The following is a 13,683-nucleotide window of genomic DNA, read 5'->3' on the forward strand; positions in this document are numbered from 1 at the left end:
CACATAGAAGTAGATTCTGAAAACTTGCAAGTGCATGCTCTAAAAGTTTCATTAGGATGATCTGGTACCATGAATATAGTGCATAGCTTTCCTCTTTATTCGTTTCTAAAAATTTGATGAGAAACAATGCAGTCCACGTATATAATGGAGCCTTCAAAAAGTCCATGGAAAGTTCACATTATCTTTTAATTCTATTTCCATGCATTTTTTAAGTCTCAAATATATGCATCAAATTGTGTACATTAAATAAATATATACAGTTTACCATGTGCCAATTATACCTAAAATGGTTAAAAATTTATAGTATTGTCTAATAGAAAAATAAAAACAATTTTCATTGTTATAATTTCATTGAATAATAAAAAACCCACAGAATGCTTACTTTTTACTAGTTCTGTGTTCATTTCATCTCTTTTAAGAATACCCAAGACATTTCATTTCTTTGCTGACATTTGACACAGTAATGAATTAGCGGTTTAAACCGGTTTATACAAAGTTGGATGTGCACATTCTTTGTAAGGGTGGGAAAGCGAGCTGAGGGAGGTAGGATGCTTCTACTTATCAAGATATGTTTGTTCCCAGAAGAAATGAATATAACATCAAAGGAGCTGACTACTTTGTGGAAACATTCAGGTATTTTTCATCACAAGATGTGATTTCTTATGATTAGCAAACTTAAGCAAGCCAGCAAGCATGATATGAATTTTCAGAAGAAAAACACTTTAAGTCAGATGTTAGAGTTTCTCTTTAACACATCTTGTGTTTCAGCAGTAATTTCATTGATTATGTGAACTGTTAAATAGTCCATCTGCAATGCAAATATAACTTTACAATTGAAAACCTGACATCAATTTATTTTCCTCAAGCAACATCAGAACTAAATCAAATAAAACCCTTGATTTGAGGCAGCCAGCCTGTTCTGATAAAGCTTTCAAATATCCGGCATGTTTAAAGTGTGCTGCTAGGTACGTGAAAGATGATGGTAGACAAAGAATGACACTGTCTCAATCATTTTTTAATAAAGGAAAATATATAGTTCCCCTGTGCAGCTGCTCACTGCATGGCTGGTGGGCAATACTAATATGTGTTCTGGGATACAATGATGTATCTGCTCGTCTTGCTGAGCTGCGCCCAGACCTCCTGCGTGACAGCTGGCTGTGCAGCCGCTCTGCCTTGCTTGCAAGGCTCACACCGCAAAGCCCCAGCAGCTAATTTTTAAATCCGAATGCAAAGCACAGACCTTAAGGATGAATGGAAATCCTCCTCCCTGAGGCATGTCATGAGTTGATTACAATAAAAACTGCTTAATTATTTATTAGCGGCTGCTTTATCAATTGCTCACTCTGGTTTTGTTGGCAGTGGCAGAGCAGGGCTGGAGAGGTGAAACAGTCAGAGACACGGTGGTTCAGGCTTCTGGCACCGCACAGATGCCTTTTGACTTGATCTTGTAAGTGCTGTGGAGACAGAGATCCTTAAACAGGGGATTGATGGGCCAGATCTGTGTTTTCTCTTGGCAGCGGAAGACGGATTGGAGGGGGATGAGGACAGAGGCAGGTCTTGGTTTCGGGGAAAGACCACAAAAGCCTGCAGTGGCAAGTTGCAGCGCAGTGCAGCTGTAAAAGAAGGGAGGGGGCCACAAATATTTGGAAGTCAGAGCGTGCAGGCAAAACCTTTAGGAGGGTTTAGTGATTAATCGGACACGGGTGTGGGGGCCAAGCCGGGGGAGAATGGAGCTCTCTGCGTTGTGTGGGGGGGTGGAGCCGGGGAAGACAGTGGCCCCCTGAACCGGGAGCCAAATCGCAGGTGCAGATGCCGATTTGAAGGGGAAACAGGAGTGGCTGATTGACCTGCTTTCCTAATGGACACATGCAGTCCCCAGACATTTGACAAGAGCTGACTGTGTGGACAAACACACAATACAACGACAGTCAAGTTACAAAGCCCTCCGACTAAATCACAACAGCCAGGAAAACACGAGGACCTCTTCAGGAAGTGTATGTCAGGGACGTGGACAAGGACGGCTCAATTAGACTGGGTTAATTGTTACTTGTGATGTTGCAGTGGGAAAAAATTTGCGCGCTGGAGTAATGAGCACCGTTAGAGCAGACAGTCTCATTGTATCTCACCTATTCATTCATTAGAATGAGGTTTTATTTTTTTTCCCTTTACAAAGTAAATATACAATAAGATCAAATCAATTTTGATGATTGCCAACAGATGGTGAGGGGCTCAACCCCAAGACCACCTGATCTTCTGCTTTTCAGTTCTTTCCGGCTGTTCTTTCTAGTTAATTACCTTACCCTCACTTCCTAATCCCGTCCAAGTAATTCTACACCAAGATTGGGTCTAGCACTCTCTATTAATTTTCCAGAGTCTACGCTGCTTTCTGATAAGATAGTCTCTCTTTGTAGCTGTGTTGCTAATGGATCTGAACAGCCTGGTTTTAGCAGAACCTTTCAATCCTACTTGAACCATGTCTTTGCTCAATTTATTAATTCCGCTTAATGCTGAGAATTTAAAACTTATGCTTACAATCCAATCTCATTCCACATCTGACAAATTGGATCAACCAGCAGTGATTTTACATAGTCAAAGAACTATTTTAACTGGCCTGTCTATGAAATTCTTCTCATATGAGACATTTATTTTTCTCAATCATTAAAACAGACTTGAATGATGTATGTGTTTCAGTTAGAAGTTCCCTTCATTATGTGAATGTATCTATACTCGTTTTATGAATGAAGCAGAGAAACTATTGCTATAATATGCATTTTACAGTATTTCAGGGAAGCACATAAAGGAATAAATTTATAGAGGCTTGGAAAGCACATCCTAAGGCAATTTGCTATAGATTCTGCATGTATGTTTATATAATCTCTATCGAGGTAGAATCTTTCTTCCCCACAGCAAGTGCGTGTCAGCGTCTGGTTCAGTATCGAAAGGCTGTTTCGTGTTCTGTTCCATATTCCTAATAGCACTGCTGTACCAAGACAGACTAATAGAGCCCTGTTGATTGAAACATCCGGCAGCATAGGCGTGTTTTCTGGTCTCTGTCATTTTTAGCAGTAATCTGTTTAAACAAGCACTTGTTTTCTTGAAGATGGAAATTTTGCAACCGAAAGCCATACATTGTTAAGCATCTGCAGTGAAACAAGACTTAATTTTAAAGATACCATCTATGTTCCGTGTGTGTGCCATTTTAAAAGTCACCAGGTGTTTCTGATAGGGAAAGCATTAATATATGTTCTTTTAATATTTTGAAAAATACAGAAAGATAAAAAAATACACCTGACAATATCCATTACTCACTGGAGATGACAGTTATTAATACTATTATACACACCCTTTCTGGATTTTTGTGCCTGCTTATAAAATAAAAGCTAAACACACTTGGACTTACATTGTATATAATGATTTATAAAGATAATCACTATACACACTTACTTTGGGTGAAATTTAACTCTGTGTGTGTGAGAGAAAATTGAAATAGATTTTTAAAGCCCCCCCCCTTTTGCACATGAATGTGTGCCTTGAACTGTAGCTGAGGTGGGGATGGGAGTGTTGCTGCCTTACTTTCCAATGTCTCTTGCTACAGCGTGTCCTGTTAGTGTCACTATGATTCTGATGGTAACAATAAATGCAACACTTTCTTACAAACTTCTGCTCTAAACTAAAAGCTGCCTGCCTCCATGCTTAATCACAGAAGCTGCTATCATCTGATACTGGAAGCAAAACTGTGCGGAAGTTACGGTGTTTGGTTTCTGACCTGGATATTTTCAAGGGTAATGTCGACTGTTCAGACAAAGTGCTTTTTTCCTGAGGCTGGCATTGTGGCCCAGCAAGTTAAGCTGCCACCTGCAACGCAGGCATCCCATGTTAGCCACAGTTCTAGTCCCTGCTGCTCTACTTCTGATCCAGCTCCCTGCTCATGTACCAGGGAGAGCAACAGAGGATGACCCAAGTGCCTGGGCCCCTGCCACCCACATGGGAGACCCGGCTGGAGTTTTGGCCTGGCCCAGCTCTCAGTCTTGTAGCCATCTGGGGAGTGAATCAGTGAATTAACAGTCTTCCCCTTCCCCCAGCCATAACTCTGCCTTCTAAATAAATAAGTAAATTTTCTTTTTTTTTTAAAGTGTTTTATCCATCACGTGCTGACTGGGAAACATAACTTCTGCAGGAGATGCAGAACATCTACTTATTTTCTTTAATATATACTAATCAAGTTTTTCCATATCATTAAGTATAGTTTGAAAACATTTCAAGTAACTGCCCTGCCATGTGTCCTATGGAGAGCTCTTATTCATTCACTTTAACCAAGGCATTACTACCAGACACCTGGTTAACTTCCAGTGTTTTGTTACAAATAAGGCCTGGACAGCTGCTGTGTCTGTCGTTGGAGGGGAGGATCACTCCTGATGTTTGCACATGTGCTCCATGCTCTTCTAGGGTTTTACAGGCATTTTCCCACTCTCTGGCTGATGTGGTATAAGAAGAGAGGGGATTCGAGTTCACAATAACCACGTGGGAGTCTTGTTCAATGGAAGAGGAGAAAATAAAACTTGAACTGTCCAATATAACATTTTGGAGACTTAGAGAACGCTTGACGTGACACCTGTTCAGAGGGCTGGACTGGCACTTACTCCCATGGGCCCGTTCACAGTGTGTTTGCTGTGGCTTTGTGACAGCTGCAATGTTCTAGTTCTTTCTGTCAGCTCTGTGCTGCAAACAGCCATTGCATTTCCCAAAGTTAGGAGACTTCTGTGACTCACGCGCTTGTTCTTCGAACCTGTGTCGTGCTCCCTCCAAGTCTGGGTTGCCCTGGAGGACAGCTACAGGCTGTGCTGACTTGAGCAGGGCGGGGGGGGGGGGGGAATGCCAGCAGCACCGCCTCGGCAGGACATTTTCATATGGATTCATCCTGGTTCAAAAGTCTTCAGAAAAATCCAGGATTCATTTCCTAGAATCCATCCCTACTTGTGGGGTTATAACTGGTTCAAAGTACAACCTATTCTAAAGCTTTGGATACACACTAATAAACCCCTCTTCAGAAATTTTATACAATTTATGTTCACACCGGTTGTACACGAGAGTGCACGTATGGCTACACTCTTATCACCACTATCGTTTTTTAAAAGAAGTAGAGCTGAACACGAAGTGAGGTTTTACTTGTGTTTCTTTAATTTGTAAAGGAGTTGAACACTTTTTAAGTGACCTTTCATCTTTTGTCATTTATGCTAACAAGCATTTTTCAAAATTGATATCTAAGAACTCTTTGTATTTTAAGTCCTTATTTAAAGACAAAGTGTTCAAACCATGTGATGATCTATGGGGGAGGAGGGGGAGAGGAGTCTTCAAAAAGTTCATGGAAAATGTGTATTATGAGAAATCTATGCATGATTTTCAAATTGTTTTGTGCCCCATTTAACTCATCATGTAGTTCATTTTTTTCCCATGAACTTTTGAAAGTATGCTCGTATTTTTCACGGACAAAGAAATGGTGGGATGGGTGACTGTAAAAAGAATGGTTGGGCAGCAGGACATTATGGCTTCTGTGGTGTGGCTTGTAATAGAGACTTTACTTATGGCTTTCATGCACTTGCACCCTTTAAAAATTGTCCTGTCTGCAGCTTCTGCTGCCAAGGTGGCCGTGTTTTATACTGCAGGAGTCTCGTGATGGGGTGTCTACTCAAAGGTCATCTGTTAACAGGGCACCTAGGGATTTATGAACTGTGCCAGAATCTCTCCCGTAGGAATTGGAACAGCAAGTTTTTTTTTTTTTTTTTTTTTTTTTTTTTTTTTTTTTTTTAAGTGCCAATTAACAGCAAGTCCAACAGAACAAACATGCAGAAAGTGAATGAGCCAGGCTTTTGGAGGAGCTGCGAAGGAAAGAGCTGAACTCTGGGCCCTGAGATGCCTGAGGCCACCTTTCGGTGGTGAGCGTGCCGTGTGTCTGGTTTCAGTGGCTGGTTCCTTCTCCTGCTGCTACTGCTCTGTGAGCGCCCTCGTCACCTGAGCCGTCTCGATCAGATCTAGGTATTTACAGTGAAGTGAACTGGGAGAAGCAGGATGGTTCTAAGGGAAAGAACTCTCAGTTCCTGCAACTCCACACGTACCCCAGCAGTTAGGTCTTTGAGTCTAAGTCTTGTTCAATGGTCGAGTCGAGTCTATGTGTACTGGGTACTGGGACGGGAGGGTAGAGACACGGAGACAAATCAGACAGTCCCTGCCATCCGAAAGCATGTAGTTCAGTCACACTTTCTACAAAGTGTGATTGTTCATTACTGCAGATTGCTGGATCAATGGGGACCAGCTGGTTGCTAGGCAACTTGAAAGACAGGAACACAGAATGGATGCAGCTTCGTTCTGATATGAATTCTCTGAAATGTTTGTCAAGAACTGTGAAGGATCTGAAATTTTCTCCACTTTAAAGCTAAGATATTAGCCTGTCACAGTTTAATAGTTGCTGGCATAAGACACGCGACTTCTGGGTCATGGAGACAAAGGAGTTTATTACAGCAAGGCAGGAACATGGGCTTTCTGTTTGCTTCGGTCCCCTGCCTGCAAATCCCAAGGGGAAAACACAGAGCAGCCCAGGTGGAATTGAGGAACCCTGAGCATAGGGAACCCCAGTCTTTTAGTATGTGTGGCCGGTGGACCTGCTTGACATTTGGCCTGAAGGGCGACAGGACAAACACAATATCTTTTTTTTTTTTTTTAAGATTTATTTATTTATTTGAAAGGTAGAGTTAGAGGCAGAGGCAGAGAGAGAGAGAGAGAGAGAGAGAGAGAGAGAGAGAGAGAGTCTTCTATCCCCAAATGGCTGGAACTTGAACAGGTGCCCACATGGGATGCCAGCACTGCAGGCAGCAGCTTTACCTGCTACGCCACAGCGACAGCCCCCCGTCGCAGTATCTTTATGATACTGGACAGCAGCCTGTGCTTTGCCCTGGAGGCAGACATGATCCCTCTCCTCCAAGGTGGCTTACTTTCATGGTGCCAGCAGGCACCCTTGAATAGACAGTGCAGGTGGAAGTTTGGCGCTGCCCCTGCTTGCGGGAAAGGCAGAAGCGTCACTTGTCCACAGAGAATTAGCTCCCAATAATTGTTCTTTCAGTTTTTAAAAACCATTTGAAATTTGTTAATTCTGCTTCCTCTAAGATGATCCTATATCCCTCTGCTTGTCCCATCCTGCTTACTAGGTGTACTCGTTAAAATTGCCTTTCTGGTTTGGTCTGCTTTACCCAACAGAAACTTAACTTCTTCAAATGGAAACCGACAGGAAAGTTAGTGGAAGGATGATTTCCTAATTTAAAGGAGAACCAAAAACCCAGAGCCCTTCAGCGGCAATGATCCGCAGCAGGCTCGGGAGTGCAGCTGTCATTCTCTGTGGAGTTCTACATTCTCAGACGCGAGGAGCTGACCCAGGCAGCTTGGCTTAGGCTCCTGGTTGGGCTTTGCACTCTGCCCCGGGGGGGTGGGGGGGGTGAGGTGATCAAAGCCCTGGCTTAGTGAACCCTGGCCGTCCCCACAGAAGGAGGAATGGTTTCTTGGGAGTTTGGGGGGCCTTCCCAATTGTTTTCTATTATATCTGGCTTCATTGTGATTAATATCCCATTGCTCATAAGAGAAATACAGTTACTGTTTCGAGCATTATTTCTATTTTTAATAAATTATGTACACGTTTGCTTCATGTGTCATTTTCTTGGCCATCTTCTCCCATTTCCCATTTTCTTTTTTGGAGTCATTTTGTGAAGTTAGTCTGATTTAGTGATTCAAGAGTTTTTGGTAAATATAAGTAACCCTTGGTAGTTGTGGACAGATTTACTTTTCTTATCAATCTTTCTACTCAAGCCAAGCAAGACTTAGCCCGAATTTTTTTTTTTAATATGAAGGTACGGAAAGGTCACACAGTTATTAACTACTCTTTTTTTTTTTTTTTAATTTGACAGGCAGAGTTAGACAGTGAGAGAGAGAGAGAGAAAGGTCTTCCTTCCGTTGGTTCACCTCCCAAATGGCCGCTACGGCCAGTGCTGCGCTGATCCGAAGCCAGGAGCCAGGTGCTTCTTCCTGGTCTCCCATGTGGGTGCAGGGGCCCCAGCACTTGGGCCATCCTCCACTGCCTTCCTGGGCCACAGCAGGGAGCTGGACTGGAAGAAGAGCAACTGGGACTAGAACCCGGCGCCCATATGGGATGCCGGCGCTGCAGGTGGAGGATTAACCAAGTGAGCCATGGTGCTGGCCCCCCGAATTTTGTTAACATTAAGTGTTTATTAACTAGCCATGTATCTTCAACAGCATCATTTTGGCAAAATTATTTGTAATGTCTTTTATGCTACTTAACACACCCTCTGGTGTAGATTTCAGTAATGCTATTTGAATTGCCTGAGTGGTTACCTCTAAAGCTGTGGGTTTTCCAAGTTAGTGATTTTCCAAGGTCACTCACTCAGCCTTGGAGTGTGGTCCAATGTTCCTGTACTGCCCGTACGCACATACATGTATGAAACTTCCTGTGGAAGTGTTTTTAAAGTACATCGTCAGACAGACAATGTAATAGGTCTGAATTTAGGGACTTGGTCATGTGCTCATGCTCATTGCCATACTCCTTGGTAATTAACATTCCTCCTGACTGGATTAATTGGGTTTGCAATAAGTAATCACATTTGTAATACTGCAACTGTTCCCAAATTAATTGCTCACGTGTTCAATGAGCCATTGCATGTTCTCTTTTAAAGCAGCTCCGAGAACCCTCAATTTGAGAGCAGTGGTCCTAAACATTTTGGGGAGAGGGATGCAGAATCATCTGAGAACATGAAGACAGCGATAGATAAACCGGTGGTTCACAAATATTAAGAGCCCTTGAAAATCACCTTGATGTAGAATTAAAAATGCACGTATCTCGGCTCCTCTGCCAGTAATGCTGTCTTGGTAGGTATGGTGCCAGATCTGGGAAAACTCCGAGGAGCACTGTACATCATTTTCCTAGAAAAAAAAGGTACATTAACACATACTTCCCTCATCACCAGTGATTTTAAAGGATGCTTTCAGAACGCTGTGGCGCTAGTTCGGTCAGATAAGTTTTTCTCAAGATCTGCAGCAAATTATAACTGCCATGGGAATTGCAAGCAGTCTTTCAAGCCTTGTACATGATAACAGGAGTAGTATAAGGTGCCCAAACTGTCTGCATGTTTTTTCTTTTCCAATCCAGGATGGAAACTAGAGATATTTTCCCAATGTATCAATAGATTTGACCAAATTAAATTCACCTGATAGATACCTGGAAAAACTGATAATAAAAGGAAGTCTGGTAACACTATAACTATCACAAAAATGCACAGCTTGATTTATGTATTGGTAAGAAGGCACAGCATTTCTGGCATTGATTTGTCTTTTCCTCTTCAAAGGATTTAGTGGACTTTGTACTGTGTCTGACAGACATCCCTCCTCAGTCCGAGAGAAGAAAGGCAAGACTTTTTTTTATGATTTACAGTGTCAAGATGACTGCTTATTGTGATATTTTCGCTGGAGGTCTAAGAAAATATGTGGAGCTTAAAACTGGCCAGAAGTTCCCTGTATTTTAATAACATGCCCATCAGAAGGTAAAAGTAAATATTCATTGTGAATAATCCGAGAAATAGTTAAATGGGGAATTTTCTAGATGTTATCTGGGGAAGGTTCTTTTTAAAAAAAAAAAAATCTTTTGAGGCCGGCGCCGCGGCTCACTAGGCTAATCATCCACCTTGCGGCGCCAGCACACCAGGTTCTAGTCCTGGTCGGGGCGCCGGATTCTGTCCCAGTTGCCCCTCTTCCAGGCCAGCTCTCTGCTGTGGCCAGGGAGTGCAGTGGAGGATGGCCCAAGTGCTTGGGCCCTGCACCCCATGGGAGACCAGGAAAAGCACCTGGCTCCTGCCATCGGATCAGCGTGGTGCACAGGCCGTGGTGGCCATTGGAGGGTGAACCAACGGCAGAGGAAGACCTTTCTCCTCTCTGTCTCTCTCTCTCACTGTCCACTCTGCCTGTCCAAAAAAAAAAAAAAAAAAAAAAAAAAAAAAAAAAGAAGCAAAGCAAAAACAATCTTTTGATTAGGAACAAATCTTATGATGAATAAAGTAGAGGATGGAAACTTTAATAGTTACATTTGATAAAGTTTTAGAAATTATTTCAGACTTCTGCATTATAAGGGAAATTAGATCTATAATCAGCAATAGAAAAATGATGTTGGAAATAACTATAATCAAAGCTGCTTCTGAATTTCTTTGAAGTGGTTCCACTTATATTATTACTCATATAGACATTCGGAGCTCTGGCAATAATAGGTGATTCAATGATGTGTAAAGCCCTTGAGTAAACTCATACAGGCCAAGAAATTTCCCTAAGGACATGAATGTAACAATTATGATCATTGCTTGTGCAGACAACTCTTGAGTAAGGATGTGCATTGTCAGAGATAAAATTTTAGAAAAAAGATTGTAAAAATTAAGTGTCAGGAGTTTGGCAGATTCAACATGTGTGAGTTATATAGTCCATTTGTGTTGGAGAACTGGCTTCCACGCAAGCAAAGGGGGCTCAGAAACTTCTCTCCCTAAAGTTGGATGCCTCTAATGGCATGGGACAGCAGTCAGCCAACTGCAAATTTGTCCTTTTTGTCAGCAAGTTTACTTTTTATTTTTTACTGGAAGGTGGATTTTTGCAAGAAAAATCGAAGTGATTTTCATAGTTCTAGTGGAGATCAATGCCTTTTTATGGGATTGGAGAGGAGGGCTCTCCCACATGCTGAGGGTTTGAAAGTCTGCAGGAATCTGTCAGGTGTAAGGGGATTTCCTGGTGAGGAAGCTACAGGCTGGTAGCACGGACTGACGGCCGTGGTCCTCAGGAGACGCCGCTGTGCGTTCCCATCTCCTGTCCTCACAGTCCAGTGGGAGGTGGCATCCTTACCCCCTTTTCAAAGACGACGGGGCAGATGGGTTCAGATCCAGAGAGCTCCACTTGCTCAGCCTCCCTTTCTTCCGTCCTAGCCTCTCGTCTGTCTGTTCCGAATAACTTCTGCTTAAACCCTCCAGGTTCATCACTGTACCTTGGGGCAGCCTTTGTAGCCTTAAACTGCTCTCCACGCCCCAAAGGCCACTCTCTGCTGGAGCTTGGGTGCGCCTCTTTGTGACTTCTGTTTTATTAGTTCCATGGAAGAGAGATATTCAAGCTAGATCAGAGAGGGCAAGGAAGAGGGAGAGCCGAAGGCGGCTGTATGACTGGGAGACGGGAAGCGGAGAAAGCGAATTTCCCTTCTCTGACGTGCCTTGGGCAGGGTGAGAGGTCTGGGGTGTTCTGTTATCCAGCCAGCAGGGGGAGCAGTGGACTTGAAGTGACATTCCACGGGGCGAGAAAGGCCATCCGTTAGGCACAGTGGTTTAGAAGGCTGTTCTCATCTTATCCGGCATCAATAGGTTCCGTTTTAGAAAGATTATTTTTGTTGTGTTCCCACATCCTGGTTAGGGTTAAATAAGCCACTGGGCACCAAGAACAATAGTGCACTACAGGAAAAAAAAGTTATGTGTGTCAGTAAAAATGTATGGTGATGAATTTCTTCAAATACATGGTGAATTGCAGTTTCAAGGTTACCTTTCTAGATTCCAGCAGGATTTTAAATTCTAGCCAGCCAAAATACCTTGAGTTCAGAATAATAGGCTTTATTGGAAGCAGTCAGCTGAGGGGTGAGGCTTGGAAGATCACTGGAAGACAGTTATTGTCTCTAGGACCTAGTGTGGTGCCAGGGATTGCAATTCACTTCAAGTTAAATTACATACGTCTTTAAGAAACATTAATTAACAGATGCATATTTTACCTAGAAGAGATAGCTTATTCATCGACCTCCCTGGTTGAGTTTGTCTGTTGTTCTTTAAGTTTCTATGGTCAGGTGCATCTTTTTAAAAAAATTTTATTTAATTTTTTTTTATTTGACAGAGTTAGCGAGAGAGAGAGAGAGAGACAGAGAGACAGAGAGAAAGGTCTTCCTTCCGTTGGTTCACCCCCCAAATGGCTGCTACAGCCGGCGCTGCACAGATCCGAAGCCAGGAGCCAGGTGCTTCCTCCTGGTCTTTCATGAGGGTGCACGGCCCAAGCACTTGGGCCATCCTCCACTGCCTTCCAGGGCCACAGCAGAGAGCTGGACTGGAAGAGGAGCATCCTGGACTAGAACCTGGCACCCCATATGGGATGCCGGCACCGAAGGCGGAGGGTTAACCAAGTGAGCCAGGGTGCCGGCAGGTACATCTTTTTTAAAAAAAGATTATTTATTCGAGAGGTAGAATTACAGAGAGAGGCAGAGAGAGAGAGAGAGAGAGAGAGAGAGAGAGAGGAGAGAGAGTCTTCCATCCGCTGGTTCACTCGCTAAACGGCCGCAACAGCTGGAGCTGGGGCAATCCAAAGCCGGGAACTTCTTCCGGGTCTCCCATGGGGGTGCAGGCCTTTCCCAGGCCATAATGGTGATCTGGATTAGAAGAGGAGAAGCCGGATATGAACCGGTGCCCATGTAGGATACCGGTGCCACAGGTGGAGGCTTAGCCCACTACGCCACAGCGCTGACCCTGTGAGGTGCGTGTTTGATCTTTCAAGGAATAAGACTAGATCATAAGGTATCTATATGAAGCCTCGTGGAGGCCTGGGGCAGGGTAGTGATAACAGGAAAGTGGAAGAATGAACGACAAATATCTATTTTAATTCTGGCTGGTGCAGATCGCACCTCTGAGGTCTTAGGATCGGAGAAGCAGCAGGTTCTAAGTAAGCCGCCCAAGATGAGATATGAAAACCATAGTTGAGCAAAGTAGGGGGTTTATGGAGTGAGTGGCACTTCTTTTGTGCAGTGACTCATAGCATCTTTTTGTATCACGGCCCCCTTTGTACATCTGAAAAAAAAGTTGGGGAATTTCTTCTAAGAAAAATGCACGCACGTACAAGATTTAACAAGTTGTGTCAGGAGTCTGCTGGTGCTGCCCCTCCCCTGAAGCTCCTCCTGGATCCTAACCTGGAGCAGAAACCTCTGAAATGGAAGGGGGGGGGTGCACACACTCCAGGAAATGTGCAAATTAACCCACCAGAGTGTGGACTCCTCTATTTGCATTTATTTATGTGTTTTTAAAATTCTTTTTCTGTAGAAGTTTTATATTGCACATATGTCTTCGTACAGTAGTACATGCCTAATGCGTATATTGATAGATAAATAAAATTAATTGTAAGTGCGCAAAGCTTTGCTGATAGGGAGATAATTACATTTAAATTTGAGACTTTCCTCTTCCTAAATTGGGGGGGGGGAGTGAGAAGGTATAAAGTCACGAGGTTACTGCCAGTGACGGGAGGGCTCGGCTCTGATGATGACAAGGGACACTGCTCGTTCCCTCGGTGATTTCACACCTGGGCTCCCTCAGTGGTGCTGTGAGATGGGCAGAAGAGGCGTGCTAATGAAAACCTTGCGAGCGGGTGTGTTCACCAAATTCTCAGGTTTTCCTGGGTGGGTGCTGTGGCACAGCTGCTTTATGGGAGTGCCGTTTCAAGTCCCAATGCAGCTTCGTGATAATGCATCAGGGAGAGCAATGGAAGATGGCCCAGGTATGTGGGCACCTGTGACCCATGTGGGAGCCCAAAGGGAACTCCTGTCTCTTGGCTTTGGACTGGCCCAGCCCTAGCTGTTGCAAT

Source organism: Oryctolagus cuniculus, chromosome 16, assembly GCF_051225735.1.
Source record: "Oryctolagus cuniculus isolate XC-2025 breed Fujian yellow rabbit chromosome 16, ASM5122573v1, whole genome shotgun sequence".
In the NCBI taxonomy this organism is placed as follows: domain Eukaryota; kingdom Metazoa; phylum Chordata; class Mammalia; order Lagomorpha; family Leporidae; genus Oryctolagus; species Oryctolagus cuniculus.